Raw genomic sequence first — 25,909 nt, 5'->3', positions numbered from 1 at the left:
GCCCTCCTCATTCATCTGTGCCAAAACAGCCCCCAAACCATGCTCTGAAGCATCTGTTTTTACTATGAACGCTCTGGAGAAGTTGGGTGCCAGGAGCACGGGCGCTGTGCAGATAGCAGTTTTTAGGGCCTCAAAAGCTTTCTGACAGGTGTCAGTCCAAATCACTCTCTTGGACTGCTTCCTGGAAGTCAGCGCGGTCAAGGGTGCAACAATGTTGCCATACCCCTTGACAAACCTCCTTTAGTAACCCGTGAGTCCTAAAAAGGCTCTCACCTCTGTCTGGGTTTTGGGGGCCTCCCAAGCCAGGATGGTTTCAATCTTGGGCTGCGGGGGCGCCACCTGGCAGCTCCCAACCTGGTGTCCCAAGTACACCACGGAACCCTGCCCGATCTGGCACTTACTCGCCTTGATCATGAGGCCTGCCATTCACAGCGCCATCAACACTTCCCAGAGTTTGCGCAGATGTTCTTCCCAACTGACACTGAACACTGCGATGTCATCCAGGTAGGCGGCACTGAATTCATCCAGTCCAGCCAACACCTGGTTGACCAACCTCTGAAAGGTGGCAGGGGCATTCTTCATCCCAAAGGGCATAACCCGGAACTGATAGTGCCCATCTGGTGTGGAGAATGCAGACCAAGACCACTGGGCTGGCCCAAGGACTGTTAGAGGACTCAATCACCCCTAACGCAAGCATCTTGGAGACCTCTTCCTTGATGCAAGCTCTCACCCTGTCAGTCACCCTGTAGGTTTTGTGCCTCACAGGTGTACTATCCCCAGTGTCCACATCATGGACGCACCAATCAGTGACACCAGGAATCAGGGAGAACAGATCAGAAGACTGTCCCAGCAACTGGCGGCAGTCATTCTGTTGCTCAGGGGTCAGGGTGGAAGAGAGGTTGACACCATCCACTGACCCATCTTGCTCTGTTGCTGACAGGAGGTCTGGAAGAGGCTCGGTCTCCTCCTCCGTTCCACCATCTGTCACTAAGAGCATGCCCACTTGGGACCTCTCCAAGTGGGGCTTCAGGCAGTTGACAAGCAGGACCCTCAAGGGGTTCCTGGGAGACTGCAAGTCCACCAAGTAGGTAACCAGACTTTTGCGCTCCACAACCGCAAATGGTCCAGTCCACTTATCCTGGAGCGTGCAGGGCTCCACTGGGGCCATGACCAACACTTTCTGACCAGGCTGAATCTCTACCAGAGTGGCATTCTGGTCGTACCACCGCTTCATCTTCTCCTGGCTGGCTTCCAGATTCGCCTCAGAGAGTTGCCTGAAACACCTAGTTTGGTTCCTAAAGGCCAGCATGTATCTATGTACATCCTGGGGAGGTTTCCAGGGAGATTGCTCCCAGCCTTCTTTGACCAAACTTAGAGGTCCTCTCACTGGGATTCCATTGAGAAGCTCAAAGGGGCTGAACCCTAGCGATTTCTGTGGCACCTCACGGTATGCAAAGAGTAGGCATGGTAAGAGGACGTCCCAATTACGCCTCATAGGTTCCTCAAGACCCATAATCATGCCTTTTAGGGTTCGGTTGAACCTTTCAACCAACCCATTTCCTTGGCGTTGGTAGGGCGTGGTAAACGTGTAGGTTACCCCACACTCCTGCCACAGGGACTTCATATACTTGGAAATTAAGTTAGTACCTCGGTCAGACACTACCTCGAGAGGGAATCCCACTCTGGAGAAAATTCCCATCAGTGCTCGTCCCACCACGGGGGCCGTTACTGTCCTCAGAGGTATGGCTTCCGGGTATGGTCCAACAAGACCAGGATGAACCTGTTACCCATGGCTGTCTTGGGGTCCAGTGGCTCCACAATGTCAATACCCACCCGTTCAAAGGGGGTGCTGATCACAGGGAATGGCTGGAGAGGAGCCTTGCGCTTCCTCCCTCTCTTTCCACTTGCCTGGCAAGTCTGACATGTCCTGCACTGAGTGTCTGAACTCCTGCGCATTTGGAGCCAATACAAGTGGGTGACAAGCCTCTCAAAGGTCTTGTTCTGCCCCAAATGTCCTGCTAATGGCACATCATGAGCCAGCCCCAGTAGGAAGGCTCTGAAGCGCTGGGGTACCACCAGCACATGGGCAACCTTAGGCTCAGAATACAGGAGTAGGAACACAAAAAGAAGAAAACTATGGTCTCTAGAGTCAGCCAGAAAATACTTAAACTGTATCTGCACTGTTTTTATTTTTGGCACCAGGGTAGCATTTATTAAAATTGGTTAGTATCCTGATAGCTAATTTGAACCTCACTTGTCTTTCACCTTAATACCTCACTAGCACTGCAACCATCATCCTCCTAATTTTCAAACCATCTCCTCATCTCTTTTTGATATCATAGTGGACATTTCCTCCTTTTTGCCACTTATGGAAACATCTGTTTCAACTCCCTTCTACTTTTGAGAAGTTTGCAACCCTTGAGACTAAGAGGGCATGCATTGGAGTGGATATCCCAAATGATGAAGCAGGCCACTTCAGTGGGTGATGGGACTCTGTTGTTTCCTTAAAAACTTCTTTCATTCTACTTAGTATTTTCTGGCTGACTCGAGAGACCAAAGTTTTCTTCTTTTTGTGTTACTATTTCGGCTGGGGAACAGAACGCTATTGGTCTATAAACATTTTCCCTAAGACCCTCTTTTTGAATAATTATTGATTCAGAATACAGGATACCATTCTCCCAGTAGACCCAATGTGACCCAGATTGATCACCAGCTGCCTGGTCTGCAGCCTGCTGCCACAGACCTATGAGAGGAGGGCACTTGTTCTGCTCCTCACAGAACTCCTCCCTGGAGGGTCCCTTTCTTGCTGCCAATGGGTCAGCTCAGGTAGGTCCCCCAGTTCAGCTACCCGTTCTCCTGTAGGCTCCAGGGCATCCCCCTCAGGGTCTGCTTCCTCCTGGACCGTGGGAACTTCGGGGGCCTGTTTCTCGCGCCCCCTGCCTCCTCTCTCTAAGGCAGGTACCTGGGCCCCCCTCTCAGGCTCCAGGTCCTCTTGAGAACCCCTACTGGCTGCCATGGACCGTGTGGCAGACCCAACATTTCCAAATGAGTACTTCGCTCCACCTTTGCCCAAGGTGAGCTCTCCAGATCGTTCCCTAACAAACAGTCAACCGGCATGGCGGGCCTCACAGCTACCTGAAGAGTACCAGAGACCCCCCCACTTTAAGGGAACCTGAGCCACTTTGCAGTGGCTGTCTGTGTTGTCAGCAGCAACAGCTGGATAGAATGCATTGGGGACAACCTGCTCTTGAGATACCAGTTGACACTTGACAGCTGTCACACTGGCTCCTGTATCTCTAAGAGCCTCCACTCTATGGCCATTTATGGTCACCCACTGCCTGTATTTCTTAGTGTTATCAGGCAGTTGGGTCCTGGGGACCATCTCACAGTCTCCTAAGGAGACAAGGGACATCTCTGCTGGACCCCACCCACCTCGTGCACCCATCTCCTCACCCAGGGCTACACTAGCTATCTGCCAGGGGGCTGCACCAGGGGGTGCTGTCTTCACAAACTGGCGGCACCTAGGATCATTCGCTCTATGACCCAGGTCCCCACATTTGTAGCATCTCAGGGGTCCCCCTTGAACAGGTGGACCTGTCGGGCCCCTGATGGTTTCTGGGGGGGAGACTAGGAACCTTTCCCTGGGTTCCCTTGGGGAATACTTTGGGGCCTTCTATGGAACTCCCTCTGTTTACCCTTGTCCCCCCACTCTTCTGCTGGGGACCCTGCCCACTCTTGGCTGAATCTCCCACATGACCCTTGTGGACCCTGGCACTGACCCAGTGGTCCGCCTCCTCAGCAAGCTTCCTAGGATTAGTCAGCCTACTATCAATCAGGTGCTGGCGTAGCTCTGGAAAACAATTACTGGACAAGTGCTCCCATGCAATCAAATCAAGGAGCCCTTGAAAATCATCAACTTTGCTACCCTTCACCCAACTATCCAATGCTCTGCAGAAAAAAGTGATATATTCCACCCAGGTACTGTTCTCTATCTTCTTGCAACCCCTGAACCTCTGTCTATATAATTCAGGAGTTAAACCATACCTGGACATTAATGCATCTTTCATGTGGTGATATGAGTTATAGACTTCAGAAGGCAAATCTAACAGTGTGTCCCGCCCCTCACTAAGGAACCGCCCCCACAACCCTGCTCCCCAATCCTTCTCAGGGACCCGGTGGGAAGACATGGCTACCTCATAGGCCTTGAACCACTGCCCAATATCATCATTCTCGTAAAATTCTTTTACCGCATCCTTGGGAATATACACTCTAGCTTCAACAGGCATAGACGGTGTGCTGCCACCAGAGGGAGTAATCTCTAAGCTCTTGGCCTTCAATTCCAACTCTCTCAAAACCTTTTCATGTTCAAACTGCATTTTCTTCTCTTCTAGGGCTAACTTCCTAGTTTGCAATTCAAATTCCATCCGCCCGTTTAACTTGAGCATGGTCAGCTCCATTTCATTCATTCTACACTCTTTCCTGTCCTCCAACTCCTCTGGAGACAGGCTTTGGCAGCAACACTGCTACCCGCTGGGGAGATTGCTTTCCTCCTTCCTGGACCCAATAGCCCTTCTACCTGCCCATCTGCATTCTCCTCCCCTTCCTCATTCTCAGGGGTATTCCTAGCTTCTATCCAGGCCATAAGCGCCTTTTGGAAATCCTCTTTTTTGGAGATACCGGTCATAGAAACTTTGAACCTCCTGCAGAAATGCTTGAGCTGGGTAACGGTGTAGCATTCCAATTTCTTCTCTTCCCAATCATTATCAACTGATGCTATGGATGCTGGTTTCTCCATGGTTGTTAAACTTGGCAGTTCTTTGCAAAAATAGAAAGTCCCAGAAAAAACAATCTACCAAAAGTATGTGGTTGCGTTTTGGTCTGCACTCACTAGTAGTGTTCACCAATCACTGTACATGAGTCACAAATGCAAGTCCAGAATCCTCACCGCTGACCACCAATGTTACATTTGGGGGTCTCTAGTTGGCATAGGTAGGTACCTGTGACAAATAGGGACCCTTGCATCTAGTCAGGGTAAGGGGGTACACTCCTAAAATAACCCCTGGTCACCCCCTTGGTAGCTTGGCATGAGCAGACAGGCTTATTTCAGAGGCAGTGTGTAAAGCATTTGTGAACACATATAGTAATCAAGTGATAACACTACAGATGGACACCAGTTTTATATCAAAAATAAGAATTCTATATATAGATTTATCACAAAACCACAAACGACACAAATCCAAAATACGGTTACTTTAAAATGGTAGAATTGAGCTTAGTTCTCTTAAGATGGTAAATATGACACTCAGACTTCAGTGTACCTTAAGATGCAACACGCAGAGCAACGAAAGTGTTGCAAGGACGGTGATGCGTTGAAGATACGGTGCAAATAAACAAAGATGACGCTTTCTTCTTGATGCAACATGCTTCCCGGTGATGCGGCGGTGCCTGATGCGATGTCGATCCTCTTCCCTGGCGATGCGAGTTGCTTCCACAACGATGCGAGCCGTGACAAACCCTGCGACACTCTTCCTGGTGATGCGGCGGCGTCCGATACGATGTCGATCCTCTTCTCTGGTGATGAGCCGCGACAGGCCCCTCGACACGCTTCTCGGATATGCGGCGGCGTCTGATGCAACGTCGATTTTCGTCTCCTGCGATGAGTCGTGACAGGCCCTGTGACACGCTACCTAGTGATGCGGCGGCAGCTGCTGGGATGATGATCCTCTTCTCCTGGCGATGCGAGGCGCTTCGGTGGACCTGCGATGACTCAACAATTCTTCTGCAACGCGCTTCCTGATGATGCGGCTACATCTGATGCAACGTCGATCCTCTTCTCCGGCGATGTGAGGTGCTTCGTGTTATGAAGCAGCAGCGGCAGTTGGGCGACACGCTTCTTGTTCTTGAGTCACGCTTCCAGCTCCTTGCGACACGCAAGTCCTCAAAAACTCCAGCACAACTGCAGGCCCTTCAAAAGAACTCTTGGGAAGCTGGTGGGTGAAGTCTGTTGGCCCTGAGACTTCAGCAGGAGGCAAGCTCTTTTCCAAGCCCTTGGAGATCCTTCACAAGTTGAATAAAAGTGCGCACAATGTCCTTTCTCCTTTCTTTGGCAGTCAGGCAACCACTGCAGGCCAATTCCCCAAGCAGCACTTCAGCTTAGGGATATTCTCTACTCAGTTCCTTCTGGTTCCACTCCTCAGCAAAGGTTTCCCAAAGTGATCTAAAGTTCTTGGGTTTGGGTCCCAATATTTATACTAAGTTTCGCTTTGTTTTCTGAAGGCAGAGGGGCCTTTGCCTAGTCCAAACCAGTTATGGTCAGTCCTGGAGCACTTTGTTGACAAGACTCCTTCTTTCCTTTCAGAGTGCAGGGCAGAGACAACAGACGCACCACAGGAGGTGGAGCCAGCATTATGGAGGTAAGGCACAGCCCTATTCAGGTCCCAGGTGCAACTCCTCCCACCCATCTAGATGCAGATCTCTCTATTCAGCCCTGTGCTGATTCACCCTGTCTCCTGGAATCCCCCAGCCCCTGTCACTCAAACTCCAGACAAGGAATACACAGCCTAGCAGAGGCAGGTTTGGATGGTTAGACAAGAAAATACCTACTTTCTAAAAGTGGTATTTTCAAACACAGGATGTTAAAACCAACTTCACTAAAATATGTACTTTATCATTCTGAGTTCAGGCATACTAAATTCGAATTTCTACCATGTTCCCTGAGTCAGTTAGGATTATAGGATGTAATAATCAAACTGCCCATTCTGGGCAATGGAGAACAGGTAGCCTAGCAATAGTGAAAAACGAAAATGGCTGTAATTCACTATTAGAACATGCCACACATACCAGGGCATGTCCTACCTTATACTTACAATGCACCCTTCCTTTGGGCCTACCATAGGGGAGTCTGATATGAAGAAAAGGGAAGGTTTAGGGACTGGCAAGTGGGTGTACTTGCCCAGTCAGCATGACAGTACCAGACACACTTTTACAGGTTGAGACTGTGGGTGGCACAACCAGTGCTGCAAGCCCACCAGCAGTAATTGGATTACCAGCCCTGGGCACTTCTGGTGCACTGTACTAGGGTCTGACAGGTAAACCAAACCAACCAATCATGGAATCACCAATTCATCCATCAATTTACAATAGGGAGCACTTGCACTGTGGCACTGGACAACAGTGGCACGGTGCCCAAAGCATCTAACACCAGCAAAAACTTATGAGGCACAGCATAAAAATGGAAGGGAGACCCACGCCAAGGTGCCAGGTCTAACAGTCGCTGAGACACACTTGATCTTCATTTGCCCATGATCACAAGGTACAACTTGTGCAGGTCTCAGGTAGTAGAAAGCACACACAATCCGCGTCGCTGAGACACTTTATCCTCCGGAGGTTTCAGGCAGCAGAAGATACACGCACACAGTGTCGCTTGAGACACACTTTATCTCCCGGTGCCCCCGATCACAGGGCACCTCCAGCGAGGGTCTCAGGCTGCGAACAACACACGCACACAGCGTCGCTGAGGCACACTCGCTCTTCTGGTGTGCACGATCATTGGCCAATCCACACAAAAGATTCAGGCTGCCCCCAAGCACACGCACACAGCGTCGCTGAGACTTACTTGGCTCTTCGGTACACAAGCTCACAGGGCGTCCTCTCGCAGGACTGCGTCTCTGAGTCTCGTTCGGAACTCCCGGTGCCCAAGATCACAAGGCACAACTTGCGAAAGTCTCAGGTTAGACAGAGCACACACACCCATGGCGTTTCTGCGAGTCCTGTCTGGAAACTTTTGTGTTCCTGTGTTTCCAAACAGGAAGCCAGCTCACCTCAGGCCCTTGGGGATAGCTACTTCAGGACACAGCACACAGCAAAGTCTTTCAAGCAGGGGGACACAGCACACAGCAAAGTCCCTACAGCCTTTCCTTGGTTAAAACAGCAAACTGCAGGTCAGCCCCAGATCACACAGCAAGAGCAGTCCTATCCAGCAGTCTATTCAGTTGTTTCCTCCTTGGCAAAGGTTCCTTTTGATCCATGAAGTAGCTCCAGTCTTGTTCACACTTGATCAAGCCATGCTCCAAAGTTCAGGGGATTCAGCTCGCATAGTTATAGCCCTCAATGGCTTTAAAGTCTTTGTGTTATAGGGGGCACTGGCCCCTGCTCAAACCAGTTCTGGGTGCCTCCCTACCCATGACACCTTCTCCCTTTGATTAGTGGGGGTCTGGATTCTCAATCACTCAGCAGGAGATGGGACAATTGTGTTATAGCACCAGCCCAAGCCTCTTCTCCTCTAGGCCTAATCTTCCTCCTACACACCAGATGCAGGTCAGCCCGTGCTGTCTCACCTCCTTCACTGGGTCAAGACATTCCCCAGATCCTATCACTTTCAAATCCAGCCAGTCAATCCACAGCCAGGCAGAGACACACAGAAATGTTTAAAGCACAACAAAAACCCAACCACTTATAAAAGAGTGGCTTACAAACACACAATGCAAACACCATCTTCATAAAAAGATGTGTTATTGCAGGGTGAGTTCAGGCATACTAAACTTCACCTTTCCATCTTAAGCCTTTGGGTGATAGGCTGGAAAACATATTACACAGCCTCCCCATTCTATTCTAATGGGCCAGATGACCTTTCAGCAGTGAAAACGAAATGGAGATTATTTCAGTGCCAGGACATGGCACACACCGTGGTACATGTTGCACCTTTCACATGCACTGCACTCAGTCCATAGGGTACCCTAGATCTACCATAGAGGTGTCTGATGTATATGGAAAGGGAAGGGCAGGGTTTGGTAAATGCATGCTGTTAGACCTAGCACCTTGGCGTGAGTCTCCCTTCCACTTTTTGTCGCTGTACCTCATGTGTTTTGCTGGTGTTAACTGCTCAGAGCACTGTGCCACTGCCAACCAGTGCCACAGTGCAAGTGCTCCCTATTTAAAATGTGTATGTTGGTTGGATTCCATGATTAGCTTATTTGGTTTACTGTCAGACCCCAGTAAAGTGCACCAGGAGTGCCCAGGGCTTGTAAATACAAATGCTGCTGGTGGGCTTGCAGCACTGGTTGTGCCACCCACAGAAGCGGCCTAGGAAAATGTGTCTAAGGTCTGCCATTGCAGAACCTGCATGCAGTCTGGTACTGTCATGCTGACTGGGCAAATGCACCCACTTCCCAGTCCCTAAACCTTCCCTTAACTTCATATTAGTCACCCCTATGGTAGGCCCAAGGGCAGGGTGCATTGTAAGCATAAGGTAGGACACGCCATGATGTGTGTGGCATGTCCTAATAGTGAATTACAGCCATTTTCGTTTTTCACTATTGCAAGGCTACCTGTTCCCGTAGGCCAGAATGGGATGTTAGAATTGTTACATCCTATGATCCTAACAGACCCAGGGAACATGGTAGAAATTCGAGTTTAGTATGCCTGAACTCAGAATAATAAAATACATCTTTTAGTAAAGTTTATTTTAATATTCTGTGTTTGCAAATACCACTTTTAGAAAGTTGGTATTTGCTTGCCTAACCATTTCAGCCCGCCTCTGCTATGATGTGTATCTGCCTGTCTGGTTTGTGTGAGTGACAGGGCTGGGGAAACCCAGAGGGGCAGGGCTAGGCAGACTGGTGGTGAATAGAGAGATTGACATCCAGATGGGTGGGAGGAGTGCACCTGGACTCTGAATAGGGCTGTGCTCTACCACCACAATGCTGGCTCCACCCCCTGTGGAGCGGCTGATGTCTCTGTCCCGGCACCCTGAATAGAAAGGCAGAGTCATGTCAACAAAGTGCTCAAGAACTGGTTTGGACTGGGCAAAGGCCCCTCTACCCCAGAGGAACAAAGGAAATAGGGGTATAAGTATTGGGACCCTGCTCCCAAGAAATTAGATCCTGCTTGACAAGAAGAACCTCTGCCTGAGGAGAAGGAACTGGGAAAGCTGTAAGGAGGAGTACTGACCCTGAACTGGGGGATTGGCCCGCTGTGGTTGCCTTGCTGCTGAAGGAGAGGAGAAAGACTACAAAGACTTTATTTCAACTTGTGCTTAAAAAGATCTCCAAGGGCTTGGAATAGAGCTTGCCTCCTGCTGAAGTCTCAGGAACAACAGACTTCACCCCCCAGCTCCCCAGAGTTCTTTGGAAGTGCCTGCTGCTGTTGTTGGGCCTTCTGAGGGACTGCGTGTCGCAAGGAGCTGGAAGCGCGACTCAAGGAGGAGAAGTGTGCCGCCGTCGGAGCTGCTGTCGTCGCATCTCGTAAAGTGTGTCGCCGCTGCAGCATCGCATCGAGCGGAGGCGTCTCGCATCATCCAAGAAGTGTCCCGCAACGCCGAAGAAGCGTGTCGCCATCGCAGCCATCGTAGCTGACACATCGCACCGCATCAAGAGAAGAGTCTCGCATCGAGGAAGAAGCGTGTCGCCATTGCAGCCATCGTAGCTGTCGCATTGCACCGCATCAAGAAAAGCGCCTCGCATCCACGGAGAAGCGTGCCGCCGTCGGAGCTGCTGTCGTCGCATTGCGTAATGGGGTGTCACCGCTGCAACATCGCATCGAGCGGAAGCATCTTGCAAACGTCGGAGAAGAGTGCCGCTGCCAAGGCCGCTGTCGTCGCATCGTGTAAAGGGTGACGCCGCTGCAGCTGACGCATCGAGTTGAGTCTTCTCGCAACATCGGAGAAGCGTAACGCATCTGGAAGATCTTCACGTCTTTATTTCTTTGCACCAAAAACTTAATCGCATCAGCATTGTTGCAACCCTTTCGTTGCCCTGCGTGTCGCATTTAAAAGGTACATTGACTTAAAGTGTCGCATTTAAGAACTTAAGAGAACTAAGCAAACTTCTACCATCTAAAGTAACAGTATTGTGTATTTTTGTCGTTTAATGGTCTTGTGGTAACTCTATATAAAGAATCCTTATTTTTAATATAAAAACCTGTGTGGTGTCCATTTGTAGTGTTGTCACTTGGTTACTGTATGTGTTCACAAATGCTTAACCTATAACGCTCTGAGATAAGCCTGGTCTGCTCGTGCCAAGCTACCTAGAGGGTGAGCAGGGGTTATTTTAGGAGTGTAACCCCTTACCCTGACTAGAGGAAAGGTTCCCTGCTTGTCACAAGTACCTACCTGTGCCAACCAGAGAACCCGGATTCTAACACGTGCACTTACCAGAACAACATGGCAGTTCAGGAAACTGCGTGCAGGCCTGAGTTCCCTTTCCAGGGCTACTTGAGTGGGTGGCACAATAAGTGCTGCAGGCCCACCAGTAGCATTTGCATTACTAGCCCTGGTACACATAGTGCACTTCACTAGGGACTTTACTAGTAAAGCAAACATACCAATAATGGACAACCAATCACCTTTACTTTACACAGGAAACACTTGCACTTTGACACTGTTTAGCAGTGGCAAAGTGTCCGACATCTAAGTTGGCAACACATGTCAGAAGAAAGGTCTAGGGGAAAAGCAAAATGTTTAAGGAACTTTAGCCAAAAAGGGCCAACTCCCACACAACCCCCTCCCAGCCAAAAGCCGGGGTAAACCAATCAACTACCTTGATGGACTTCCCTGCTTAGGGCGATAGAACATGGACGCAGGCCCGCTACCACAGGGACAGCCTACGGTTCTATGCCTTTCTGACCCCAGGGGATTCTCTTGGTCACTACTCCCTGGGCCAACTATGCCACTCCATGGGTGCCTGCAATCCGTTGGGGCCTATCTAGGGGTGCTGGCAACTTGCCAACCCCCACCTAGAGCAGTATCCCTGGAAGACCCGTCCGCCAGGACACTGTTCCCAGTTATCCTGTCCTCCAGGTTAAATGCGGGTGTACCCTGGTCACTCCTAGGGGACCCAGCCCTACGGGCTGGACACAGTCCGACAGGTTTTCTCACTGAGGAACACCTCCCTCCCTTAACCATCCATTTAGATTTCTGTGCCTTCCACTTTGGAATGGCATCTACCAACTTCAGGACAGGGGGAGCTCTGATGACAGACACTCCACACCCTCCTGACTCTGGGTTTTCTTCCTAGCACAGCTGGCAAGTAGGCGCTAGCCCCCCACGGGGGCTCCTGTAAGGGACCCCTCAGTCTCTGGGTCGGTGTGGTAAACCCCTGGGGACGCAGCTCACTCTCCCTCCTCTCCTTTGAGACAGGGAGATAGCCCGCATGCCCCCCAACTACTCTGGGAACTATCGGTTCTACTTCGTCTCTCTTCCCTCTCTAGGAACTTTTAAGGCCCTTGGACCCATGACCAGGGGTCCGGCTCCAGTGCCAGCTCCCTGGAATCAAAGAGCTTGCACCCTAACACTTGTTGGCGCAATCCTGAAAAAGGATTGCTGAGCCTAGGCTCCCTAGGGGTAAGGTTGACCACCCCCATCAAATCATTTGCCATGCTCACCAACACCTAGTCATCCAGTGCACACTTGTACTCATCCACACTTGAGACTGGCTGTACGCTGCCACCATCTGAACTGGCCTCTGCCCTTTTAACCTTAAAGTCCAGTTCCCTCATGCGTAAATCATGAGCCAAAATAATCTTTTTCTCTTCTAATGCAAGAGCATTCCTACTCTCCTCTGCTCGCTTTTCACTTTCAATGAGCAGCTTCTTCTCCTCTGCCTGAGTTTTAAGTTTTAACACCTCCAACTCATGCTCTCTGACCCTTTGGTTTTCCTACAACTCCTCTGGTGAAAACCCCACCCTGAATGGCTACTACCAGCCCCTGACGCTGGTCCCTCCACTGGAAAATCCTGTGGACCAAATCCATTCACTGGGCCATCCTCATCCAACTCAACATCACCCACCTCCTGAGTCCCTTTGGCTTCCTACCAGGCCCTCAAGGCCACCTGCAGCTCCTCCTTCTTGTTGCAACTTTTCATGGGACATCCAAAAACCTTTCAACATTGCCTCAATTGACCAACCTTGTAGGTAAGCAATGCCTCAATGTTGAATTCTAATTCTGCAGCCTCACTAACTCCTTGACCCTCTGAGACATGATATGTGGCTTAAAGGTTTGCTAAAAAATAAAACCAACTGGGCCGGATGGCTTTTCTGCGGGTTTCTATAAAACTTTTTGCCAGCTGCTCGCACCTCTTCTGACGCGACTGTTCAACTCCTTTCAGGGGCCTGGCACGATTCCTCCCGAGATGTTGGAGGCCAACGTCATTGTGTTACCCAAGCCGGGTAAAGATGTTACCCAATGTGCCGCTTACAGGCCTATTTCTTTACTTAACCTGGACCTTAAAATATTTACGGGGGTGCTGGCTTCCCGACTTGGCCCACGACTCCCTGGTATCATTGAGCCAGACCAGTCTGGCTTCATCCCTGGCAGACAATGCAGCGACAACACTAAACGCCTGCTACATCTCATCGACAAAGCTCATTATAAGGGGTTGGATGCCGTGCTTCTGTCCATAGATGCCAAGAAGGCGTTTGAGAGGGTGGACTGGGGATTTTTAGATGCCACGTTGGCCCACTTCAGGATCGGGCGTCGTTTTCGGGCATGGGTTGCTAGCTGTTATGATACACCCCGGGTGATGATCCGTGTCAACTGTATCAGTTCCAAGCCCTTTGACATCAGGAGGGGCTCGCGCCAAGGATGCCTGCTTTCGCCCCTCCTCTTCGCGCTCTATGTCGAGCCCTTGGCACAGCGGATTCGCGACAACCCTGATATTCTCGGTGTCACCTTCGGGGGAGAGCAGCATACCCTTAGTTTGTATGCAGATGATATCCTGGCGGCGCTAGAAGATCCCGACAGGTCTGTGCCTGCCTTTTTGAGGGAGTTGGAGTCTTTTGGAAGGGTATCTGAGTTTCAAATGAACAGAACAAAGTCTATGCTCCTCCTTTTGGGTAGTAATCAGCACACAGCCGGTGGCGCTGCCTCTCATTTTGGAGGCCTGCAACTTAAGGACTCTATCCCGTACTTGGGGATCATTCTTACTCCCTCTACCGAGAAGACAGTCAAACTGAATTACATGAATATCACTGCCCAGGTTCAAGGCGACCTTCGGCGCTGGCAGAAGCAACCCCTCTCCTTGCTGGGGCGTGTCGCTGCTGTAAAGATGTCTATATTACCCAAACTGTTATATATTTTCCAGACCATCCCGGTGCTTCCGCCTTTGGGAGCCATACAAAAATTGCAGGACGCGGTGCAATACTTCATATGGGCAGGGAAACGGCCACGTCTGCGCAGGGATCTCTCCTACCGCTCGCCGGCAGAGGGAGGCCTGGGGATTCCGAACCTGCAGCATTATTTTAAGGCGGCGCAATTGCGATACTTGGTTGAGTGGAGTCGTTCAGAGTCGGAGAAGAGATGGTTGTTTCAGGATAGGGCGATGGCGCAGACGTCACTTTGGAAGTTACCCTTCCTCAAACCCCCCGATAGGCCAGCTTACCTCCAGAAGTCCCCCATCACTCGTTCGGTACTGAAAGTGTGGGATACAGTCGCGGTTCGGAGGGGGCTCACCGCGTTTCCCTCACCGCTTATGCCTCTGTTTGACAACCCTGAGTTCGCCCCGGGATTAGAGAAGGGGGCTTTCCTGCAATGGCGGTCATCCTCTTGCCGATCAGCGGGTCACTTGTTTGACCTTGAGGGCCTCATCAGGTTCCGTGATCTTTCACGGTATCACGGCATCCAGGCTCCCCGCCGATTTCAATATTTTCAACTTCGGCATTGGTTGAATCAACCTGCCGTACGCCCTCTAGTCGGGAGAAAACTGTTCACTTTTGAAAAATGGCTTCTTACTAGAGACTTTGGACCGGAAGCTGATCACTGACTTGTATAAAATGATCTGCCCGACGGTCACTCTTTGCCCCTCAGCAGGCCAGCGGCGCTGGGAGCGGGAGCTGGGGAGAAACCTCTCCATCAAAGATTGGCAGGCAATATATTACAGGGCCCATCATACAGCTAATAACGTCGCCAGCACAGAAACTGCAGTGAAGGTGGTTACATATTGGTATCTGACGCCGGTTAGGTTACATAAAGGCAACCTTAGCCGTAGCTCCACATGCTGGAGGGGATGCGGGGAGGAGGGCACCCTGACTCATTTGCTATGGGATTGTAGGGAGGTAACGGGTTATTGGACAGCAATTCTTAGTGACATTGACGCCCATTTTGAAACTGAAATTCCCCGTTTCCTGGCCTACACACTATTAGGGTTGCCCAATGCACTCACTTTCCCTTTGAAGTAACTTCGGGGGTGTCAGATGGGCCTGGCCATGGGTGCAGCCGTTCAGCACATTATCTCGCTCTGGGGAACACATACTAGATCTACTCACACGGGCTGGTTGCATAAACTATGGTACACGGTGGGTATGGAACGTATACACGCCACTCTCACGCAGTCCACGGCATCCTTTCACACAGTCTGGAAACCCATTCTATCGCTCCTCTCAACGGAGTTTAATGAAATCACTTGTCCCAAATATCTCCGTCTTCTGCGCCTCACTGACACCTCAGCCTCCAGAGTCACTCCTGTTAAGCGATAGGGAGAGATGCGCTCAGGTGATGGCTTCAGGTGGCAGGACTTGGCACACCGGGTGGGTGGGGGGGCTCCCAGGGATAGGGGGGTTGTGGTTATTGCTGAGGGTTGGGGGGGATTGGGGATTTGGGCTAGGGAGCCTTGACTCCGCTTGCACCTGTGGACACTTGGGATTTCATCGATCTACTGCTATGGCTTGCGGGGGTGGAGGGGGGGGTTCAGGGGGTTCATTTGTACTGTTTCAGTGGAGTTATAGATGTGATTTGCGCTGTACTTGTATTGATACTAAAATGTAATAAAACAAAGTTAAACCAAAAAAATTAAACCAACAGATCAAAAACACAATACGTGGTTGCGCAGTGGTCTACTAAATTTGTGATGTACACCATTCACTGTGAGTGAACTTGCAAATACACAGTCGATTCCTACAGCATTAATTACAACAGCAATGTTAGGAAATTCCACTGCACTACCGCCAAAATGTTAGAATTCCCATGATCCCTGGTTGACTGAGGTAGGCACCGCAGGCCAAGCAGGGACCTGTGAGCCCCAAACTTAGTGAAAAGACAGGTCGCATCCAGAGATTGCCCCCGCTCCACCTCCTTGGTAGCTTGTCACGAGCAGCCAGGCTTATCTTCAAGGCTTAATGTGTAAAGTATTTGCAATTACTCTCACAGCAATCCAATGATGACACCACAAATGGACTCCACACGAGTTTCATAGAAAACAAGTACATGTTTATAAAACGATATACGATGTGACTACACAATACTAAACCAACATATGCGTTGGGGCAATGTTCCCCCAGGCCTATTATTATTGAGCTAAACTAAACAATCCTACTTAATCCTAATGTCGTAATATGCAGTTCGATATGCAACAGTCAGGTACTTCACAACATAAGAGTAATGCAGATCGTAATACGGTTATTTAGCGATTTGTACTGTCCCCGTAATGCAATGCGTATGGTCAACCTTCAGTTACTCTGGTGGGAAAAAGCAATGCAACGTGTTATACAGTTGTCAGGCAATTAGTTATACGAAACTAATGCAATGTGGAACACAGATATTCGGCAGTTTGGTATGCAACACTAATGCAATATGTAACATGACTATCCCGCAGATAGTGGTGCAGGATTCAGACAAGGCGTAACACATCTATCAGGCAGTTCATTATTCAAACCTAGTGCAATGAGTAACACACCTATCAGGCAGTTCGTTAGACAACCTAATACAATGGGCAATATGACAAAACAGGCAGTCTGTTGTGCAGAAATAAAGCAATGCGTTGTACAATCATCAGATATTCCACTACACAGAAGTAATGCAATACGTAAGTTACTCTAGCACCGTTCACGGTGCCTCTGGAAGTCTCTCCGCCACTCGTGCTGGCTTGGGGCCACAGTTGCCCCCCCACACGGGTAAGACAGAACACAGTAACTGCAGCTTCGCACTCAGGCCCCAGTGCTGCCACTCCCTTGGCACACAGGACTCAATCCAAGCTGAAGAAGAGGCTCACACTGCAGAACAGATAGAGATACCGAGATCATCTCCCTCCGAGCCCGCACCCCACCCCAGGAGCCGACACACGTTACATGAGTGACGCAAACCCACTCTCCTCTCCTCGTCCAGCAACTTGGGCCTCCGATGCAATCTCTGACTTTCCGGGCAATGGGCAGATCCCAGGCTACACACTACATCTGCACTCAGAGCCACTACGACTCACGGGAACTCCGGGTGCTCGTTAAGCAGACAACTCCTCACCAGGGTCTCAGGCTACGCACAACACACGCACACAGCGTCGCTGAGACACACTTGATTTTCTTGTGCCCATGATTACAAGGCACAACATGCACAGGTCTCAGGTAGTAGAAAGCACATGCTCTCTGCGTCGCTGAGACACACTTTATATTCCGGTGCCCCGGATCGCAGGGCACCTCCAGTGAGGGTCTCAGGCTATGAACAGCTCACGCACACAGTATCGCTGAGACTTACTTGGCTCCTCGGTACACACGCTCACAGGACGATCCTCTCGTGGACTAGACAGAGCACATGCACACCACGTCTCTGAGTCTCGTTTGGAACTCCCGGTGCCCACGATCACAGGGCACAACTTGCGAGGGTCTCAGGCTATACAGAGCACATGCACCCACAGCGCCTCTGAGAGTCTTCTCTGGAAACTTTTTTGTTCCTGTGTTTCCAAAACAGGAAGCCAGCTCACCTCAGGCCCTTGGGGATAGTTACTTCAGAACACAGCACACAGCAAAGTCCTTCAAGCAGGGGCACACAGCACACAGCAAAGTCCGTACAGCCTTTCCTTGGTTAAAACAGCAAACTGCAGGCCAGCCCCAGATCACAAAGCAAGAGCAGTCCTATCCAGCAGTCTATTCAGTTGTTTCTTCCTTGGCAAAGGTTCCTCTTGACCCACGAAGTAGCCCCAGTCTTGTTCACACTTGATCAAGTCATGTTCCAAAGTTCAGGTGCTTCAGCTCGCATAGTTATAGCCCTCAATGGCTTTGAAGTCTTGGTGTTACAGGGGGCACTGACCCCTGCTCAAACCATTTCTGGGTTCCTCCCCACCAGTGACACCTTCTCCCGTTGATTAGTGGGGGTCTGGATTCTCAATCACTCAGGAGGAGATGGGACAATTGTTTTATAGCACCAGCCCAGGCCTTTTCACCTCTAGGCCTACTCCTCCTCCTACACACCAGAAGCAGGTCAGCCCGTGCTGTCTCACCTCCTCCCCTGGGTCAAGACATTCCCCAGATCCTATCACTTTCAAATCCAGCCAGTCAATCCACAACCAGGCAGAGACACACAGAAATGTTTAATGAACAAAAACCCAGCCAGTTCTAAAAGAGTAGCTTACAAACACACAATGCAAAAACCATCTTCATAAAAAGATGTGTTATTGCATGGTGAGTTCAGGCATACTAAACGTCACCTTTCCATCTTAAGCCTTTGGGGAGATAGGCTGGAAAACATATTACACAGCCTCCCCATTCTATTCTATTTGGCAAGATGGCCTTTCAGCAGTGAAAATGAAATGGAGATTATTTCACTGCCAGGACATACCACACACACCGGTACATGTGCCACCTTTCACATGCACTGCACCGTGTCCAGGGGGTACCCTAGACCTACCATAGGGGTGCCTGATGTGTATGGAAAGGAAAGGGCAGGGTCTGGTAAGTGCGTGCACTTACCAGAACAACATGGCAGTTTAGGAAACTGCCGACAGGCCCTGCAATGGCAGGCCTGAGTTCCCTTTCCAGCGCTACTTGAGTGGGTGGCACAATAAGTGCTGCAGGCCCACCAGTAGCATTTGCATTACTAGCCCTGGTACACATAGTGCACTTCACTAGCGACTTTACTAGTTAAGCAAACATACCAATAATGGACAACCAATCACCATTACACTTTACACAAGGAACACTTGCACTTTGAAACTGTTTAGCAGTGGCAAAGTGTCCAGAGCATCTAAGTTGGCAACACATGTTAGAAAAAAGGTCCAGGGGAAAAGCAAAAAGTTTAGGGAACTTTAGCCAAAAAGGGCCAAGTCCCACACAACCCCCTCCCAGCTAAAAGCCAGGGTTTACCAATAAACTACCTTGATGGACTTCCCTGCTTAGGGCGATAGAACACAGATGCAGGCCCGTTACCACAGGGACAGCCTATGGTTCTATGCCTTTCTGACCCCAGGGGATTCTCTCGGTCACTACTCCCTGGTCTAACTATGCCGCTCCATGGGTGCCTCTAATCCATTGAGCCTCTCTAGGGGTGCTGGCACCTTGCCAACACCCACCTAGAGCGGTAGGGTAGGGTAGGGTGGAAGACCCGTCCGCCAGGACACTGTTCCAAGTTATCCTGTCCTCCCGGTTAAATGTGGGTGTACCCTGGTCACTCCTAAGGGACCCAGCCCTACCGGCTGGACACAGTCCAATGGTTTTTCCCACTGAGGGACACCCCCTTCTCTTAACCTTCAATTTATATTTCTGTGCCTGCCACTTGGGAATGGCACCCACCAACTTCAGGACGGGGGAGCTCTGATGACAGATGCTCCACACCCTCCTGACTCTAGGTGTTCTTCCTCGCACAGCTGGCAAGTAGGTGCTAGCCTCCCACCGGGGGTTCCTGTATGGGACCCCCCAGTTTCTGGGTCGGGGTGGTAAACCCCTGGGGGACGCAGCTCACTCTCCCCCCCTCTCCTTTGAGACATAGAGGAGACAGAATAGCATAAAGTGCAAGGTGCTTTGGACTGTCAGATTATCACAGGGGCAAGGCTCCAGTTTATCTATCCACCCCGATTCTTTTGGAAAAGCCACTAAAAGATGCAGGGTAAGTAAATGAAATCTTGTTAGATAAAATCGTGTCTGTACATTTATGGAGACAGTTAGGTAAAATTGCTGTTGGACAGGGGCTACGCAAATGAATTCCTGTTGCCTCGTGCTGGGAGCGGGGTATGTTCGCCCCTGCAGAATGTGCCTTTTTTATGATATTTTTCGCATTTTCATGGATACCAGCTGGACAATCAAAATAGTGCCCCAGACCTAGCTTATAGATGCCATCCCTTACAAAACGGAGCCAAGGCATAGTTAGTGCTCAATCAAGATTAATACAATCTTTGATGACCTCTCTGGAAAACATTATCTCCTCAGTCAACCAGATTTTGGCCCATAATAGCAGGGGGGCAAGATCTATACGATCCTCCACAAAGTCAAGCCCCAGCTCATGATGACAGAAGATTGTGGGGGCAGTATATGGAGCCATCAGTAAACTTTTTATAAATGTATTTTCCATCATGTGTAGCTGGCGGCTGTTATGGTATCTCCAAACACCTGCTCCATATGTTGCAATAAGCACACATTTGGCTATGTAAAGTGTAACCGGCTCAGTCACTTGTTTGTGGCCCAGCTTACATCCAGACTATATTTATGTGATCTTTAACTTAAGGAGAGTCACAACTAGAGGTTTCTTGTTGCTATCTAAAAATACTCTGTAATCATTAACTCATTTGAGGTGTGCATTCAACTCATGTGACAACGCATCCTGGACTTATTTTTGTGTATTGTCTTTAATACTAGCAGTTATGTGACCACCATGTCCAATCTATTGTATTCATTCGCAATCTACTAGCGACTCAATTCTGACCCTCATTCTAAACCGAATTATTCATATTATAACTCAGCACAATCTAAAATTATTTTTAATATTTGACTACTTTATACTGATCCCTGCTCTTGTTCTATGTTATTTCTTCACTGGTCCAAGTATTTCCCATATTAGTCCCTCGCCATCGATATTACAAAATTGCCGACATCTAAACCTCCACTCAGTGGAGGTCACACTTATGGGAGTCCTTTTTCACTTTCCTCAACAGACGCATGACCTTAAAATGGAAATTGACACTGCACCAATTTCTTTACTCCGGGACACTGTATAGTTGCACTTAGACTCAATTCAATTCAATTCAAATAGACTTTATTCGGATTTCACAAACCATCCATAAAAGCACATAAACAACATTTAAAAATACACATCAGAAATTACAATTTTGGGCCATCAAACATTACATATAAGAATATAATTTATAAAAAGACAGCAATGAAAACACAAAAACCTACTAGCTGGGTTGTGCAAAATAAGCCATCGTGCAACAGCAAATGGGGTTATACTAAGGAAATTGACTCATAAATTTCTAATATAAACTAAATAATGTATTACATTCCGACAAGACATGTTTTAAAGTGCAAAGTGGATATTTAAACAGAACTAATCAATTTGCAACGACCTGCGTGAGCATACAATGGCTTTAAGAAAGCTGCTAACTCTAAAAATCAATTCATCCGATCCTAGCATTAAGAAGTGTCTATAGGCAAGGTTATGGCTAAGCAATTCATGTTTCTTACAGTATGGTATTAGATAATGTCTTGTGAATTTCATGTAAAATCCACAGCCGAAGATAAAATGGGGCATACTCTGGATTCCACCGCGGTCACAAGGACAATGTAGTTTTTCCAAATTTTTAATATAACCCAGTGGAAAGCAGATGAGGTTTATAATGCTCCTGTCCCTGAATCTAAATAATAGACATCTGGTCCATCTACCCAGTTTTTTACATAAAAAAAAGCTGGGGGGTCATCGGGGATTCAATATGGGGTTCCTGGATTGACAAATAATCAACTGTGGATTGTTTCACAAAAACCGCTCTTTCCCTTTCATTCTGGAAATGCTGATAGAGTGCTCTACTCACCGAATTTTTGTGAGAGGCGTCAATTCTATCCGGATGTGTGAACAGGTAACCGTAATTGACGCTCTTAAGGCTACTCTCTACCGCATTAATCCATGGGATTAGAGCTACATTATCACTTTTCAAACAGTCTAAAATAATCTCTCGAGTCAATGAAGCTGCCGAGTTTTGCCATATCCTTAGCCAAAATAATGCAGGTCTCGCTCTAATGAAATCCTCGACATATTTTAATTTTAATTCATTGTGACATACAAAGGTCGGTGCGCTAATAACTCCCCCCAGGATTTTCCGACAAAATCTGTTCTCTTCGCTCTGTATTGATTTACAATTTGAGAACCCCCAAACTTCCGCACCATATGTGCCAGTTGGGAGACATTGAGTTCGATAAATTTGTAATAGGCTGGGAACCACATCAGCCTGGCGCGGTTGGCGTAGGGAGGTGATAGAATTAATCGATTTTAAAAGTTTATTTCTCCCCATCGCCACGTGTGGTTGCCACGAGCCACTATTAGAGAATAAGAGACCCAGATAGGGGAAAGTGCATGTGCTTTTTAAAATGTTTGGACCTATCACAATCTTCGGGATTTTATAATTTTTGGGACCGCAAGTCATGATAAACGATTTGTTAAAATTAGTGCACAGCCCAAGATCGGACATATAATTAACGAATCCCGTTATTAAAATACGCAGAGCATTCGGAGTGCGGCCCATAAGGACCGCATCATCAGCGTAGAGTAGCGCCGGGATAGGTTTCTTATTGATAATTGGAACGTCCTTTGTCAAATTACACAGGGAATGAGTTAATTCATTGATGTATAAGATAAAAAGCAAGGGGGCCAAGACACAGCCCTGTCTTACCCCCTTGCCAATTAAAATCTCATTTGAAACCTCACCATCATTATTTAAACGAACACGGGCTTTCAAGTTACGATGAAGATTGGCCAGAAAGTGAACTAGGGGTTCGTCTAAACCATAATTTAAAAGAATGGACCACAAGCGAGAGCGATTAACAAAATCAAACGCTGAACTTAGGTCCATAAAGCCAAAATACAGAGGAGATCGTTTAGCTCTCGTGTATTTAGCCATTATGAGGTTAAGGTTTAGACATTGTTCCACCGTCCCAAGCTTGCTCCGAAACCCAAGCTGGCAACGGTGGATGATGGAGTTTTCATCTGCCCAGGCGCTTATTTTATCAAACAAGACCCTACCGAGGACCTTCAGGGTGTTATCTATCAAAGATATGGGACGATAACACCCCGGGTCCATCCTATTTCCCTTTTTAAAAATAGGCACAATGGTACTGCAAGACCATGTGGGAGGGATAAATTCCTTACCTAAATTATTAAAAAGATTACAAAGTAGGGGTGCCCAAAACCATGTATTTGATTTTATCTGGTCGATGGACAGACCATCCGGGCCGGGGGCCTTATTACCCGCACTATTTGCGATGGCTTCCTCCACCTCCTCTAATGTAATGACTACAGTATCATCTGGGAAAGAATCCTCAGAAAAATTCCCAGCTGTGGCATAGAGCTTAGAAAAGTGGCTGACCCATGAATCACCTGTGATATTACAATTTATCGGGGAGATGTTACTACCCAGGGTTCTTAGACTTTTTACTTCTTTCCAGAAACCGGTGGTATCTTTTAGGGCAGTTGTTTTAGTGAGATTATCCCAGTGGCTTATTAGAAGCTCTTCAGTTCTAATTTTTAAAACCTGTTTATATTTAAAACGTAGTGAACTGACAAGGGAAATATCTCGGGGTTTAGCTTCAAGAGCTTTCCTTAGTTCTCTATTCGCCCTGGAACAATTGGTATCAAACCATTTTTGAGTGTTTATATTATGTTCTATTACCGGTCTGGAAATAGCCCTTTTTATTGCTGCACATAGATCACAAAAGGATCTAGTAATATCAGGGCCACCAAATGTTAGGCAGTTGGAAATCAAAAGGGGATTGTTCTTAATTACATCGTTTAAGATCTCCCTGTTATTAATCCCTCTCCAGATGATTCTTAGTCTATCGGTGGATACATTGATATTTTGAATTCCAACCTCACGTCGACCTACAGGCTTTTTAATAGATTTAAAATGAATTACTAGTGGTAGATGGTCACTGTATGGGCTACTAACAACCTTAGATTTAATTAATACTTCACTAAGGGGGGAAGAAATAAACATATAATCAATCGTGGTTAAAGAACCACGACCAATATACGTGGGAGCCGGTGTCTTTCCCTCATCAATTCCAAAATGGCCCATGACATCATCTAGATCTCTACTTTGTAGAAGGTCCAATAATTCCGAGCCTCGTCTACAAGGTGGAGATGTAGTATAAATATGTGCATTAAAGTCTCCGCCAACACAAATACCATCAAATAAACCGTATTTTTCACCATCCACAACATCATCGATAAACTTAAACAATTCTAAAAAGGTGGGGTTAGGATGGTTGACAAAATCATTATTATAAAAATTTATAAAACAAATCTTTAACCTTGCAACATATTTAACGGCTGCTAGATTTTTACTAACCACATTTAGAGGTTCAATTTTCGTGTCCTTGGAAATTTTTGCCCAGATAGATAGACCGCCACTCGGACGTCCCAAAGCAGGAGTTGGTACAATAAGATTGTGGCAAAAGAAACCCTCCAACAATTGGGCAGATGTACACCATGTTTCCTGTAACATTACCACATCAAAGTTACTTATCCAGGTAACCCATTCTTTAATTTTCATCTTACCTGGAAGCCCTGCAATATTCCAACTAATGACACTTAAGGTGTCAGTTGATGGACTAATGGTAGAAGGAGTGGGAATAATGGGACAGTCTGAACAAGCTACATGTGGTACGACTAATCTATCTGGACAAGGTTTATTGGTGCGTGTAGAGTTGACCATATCAATAGGCACTGTGCTAACAACCTCATCCACTGTAATGGGAGATGTTAGTGGTTGTCAGTCTAAACTTTCTAAGTCCGATAAGGCAGAGAATCTATTAGCTATAGGGATAGTGTGAGAGGCTGTCTGAATTGGTCTATGGGGGGGCCTATAAAAATAGCCCAAAGGATGGAGGCTTATTGTAGTGAATGTGCTGGCATAGATGTTGCGTGTATCCATAAAATATTTCACAAAATTCGGATGTCTGAAGTTGATCACTATACAATCCCCGCTAATATTTTTCTGTTGTGGCCCCACCCAACTTACCCTACGAGTTAGTATGATTTCATTTGATATATTCCATCTTGCCCTTTTATGTTTTGTCAGCCAATTAATGCATTTATTGTGTAATTGTACCCATGACTCACTTTGGCCTTCTTTTAGAGCAGGTACACCAGCTAACACTAAAACATATGGGCAAGATTCTGGGGGTAAGTTGAGGGACTGTCCTAAATTATTAGCAGTTCTGTTACTTACTGATGGGCCTCCACCAGTGCTTGTGTCTTCCAAGGTAATGGCTATCCTATCTAATCGGGTGGCTAGCGGGGTCTTGGCATCCGGGATTGAAGTACCAGTTACAATTCCTTCTCGACCAGGGGGGTCATGATCAGAGCCCGTGGGCAATGTAGGTAAAATATTAGCAGAGGTACTGTTAGATGACACAATTTTATCAACAGTAAGACCTTGCATATTGACACGGCTGGGATCAGTGGCAGCATTCTGATTCCCCTCCCTCAAATCCTTACATAAAGTTTCTAATTTGTTCATAATTTTGTCACCACGAACAACGTCTAAGCTAATAGATCCTTTCCTTTTTGTTTCCTCTTTTTTGACAAGGTTTTCGATTTTGTCCAATCTCTTAAAAACAGTATTAAATTGTTTGATTATTTGAATTTCAACTTGTTTAAAAATAGTATCAACAATAGTTTCTATCAGGTTACCATTGAATTTGGGTAAAAAGTTTTGATCAGTGGCCTCAGTCTGGGTACTGATTGTATTAGCGCTACTCTCCTTGGATAACATAGAGACTCTACAAATACTTTTGTCCGCAGTTGGAGGCTCTAATCTGCGTGTGGGAGTAGTAAGTCTCTCAGATCCTTCATCCGATGGCGCTGAGGAGAGTAGTGAATCCTCAATGGTACCTGATGTTACTATTTCGCAATCTTTGGCTTTATCTTTATTCCACAAACTCTGTGGCGTTGGTTGATTTCTACATCGACCTAGTTGTTTCTTTTTATTTACTATACATTTCACTGGGCCTCTCT

Source organism: Triturus cristatus, chromosome 6 (genome assembly GCF_964204655.1).
Source record: "Triturus cristatus chromosome 6, aTriCri1.1, whole genome shotgun sequence".
NCBI classification, from domain to species: Eukaryota; Metazoa; Chordata; class Amphibia; order Caudata; family Salamandridae; genus Triturus; species Triturus cristatus.
The sequence above is the reverse complement of the archived record's forward strand: the minus strand, read 5'-3'. Positions refer to the sequence as shown.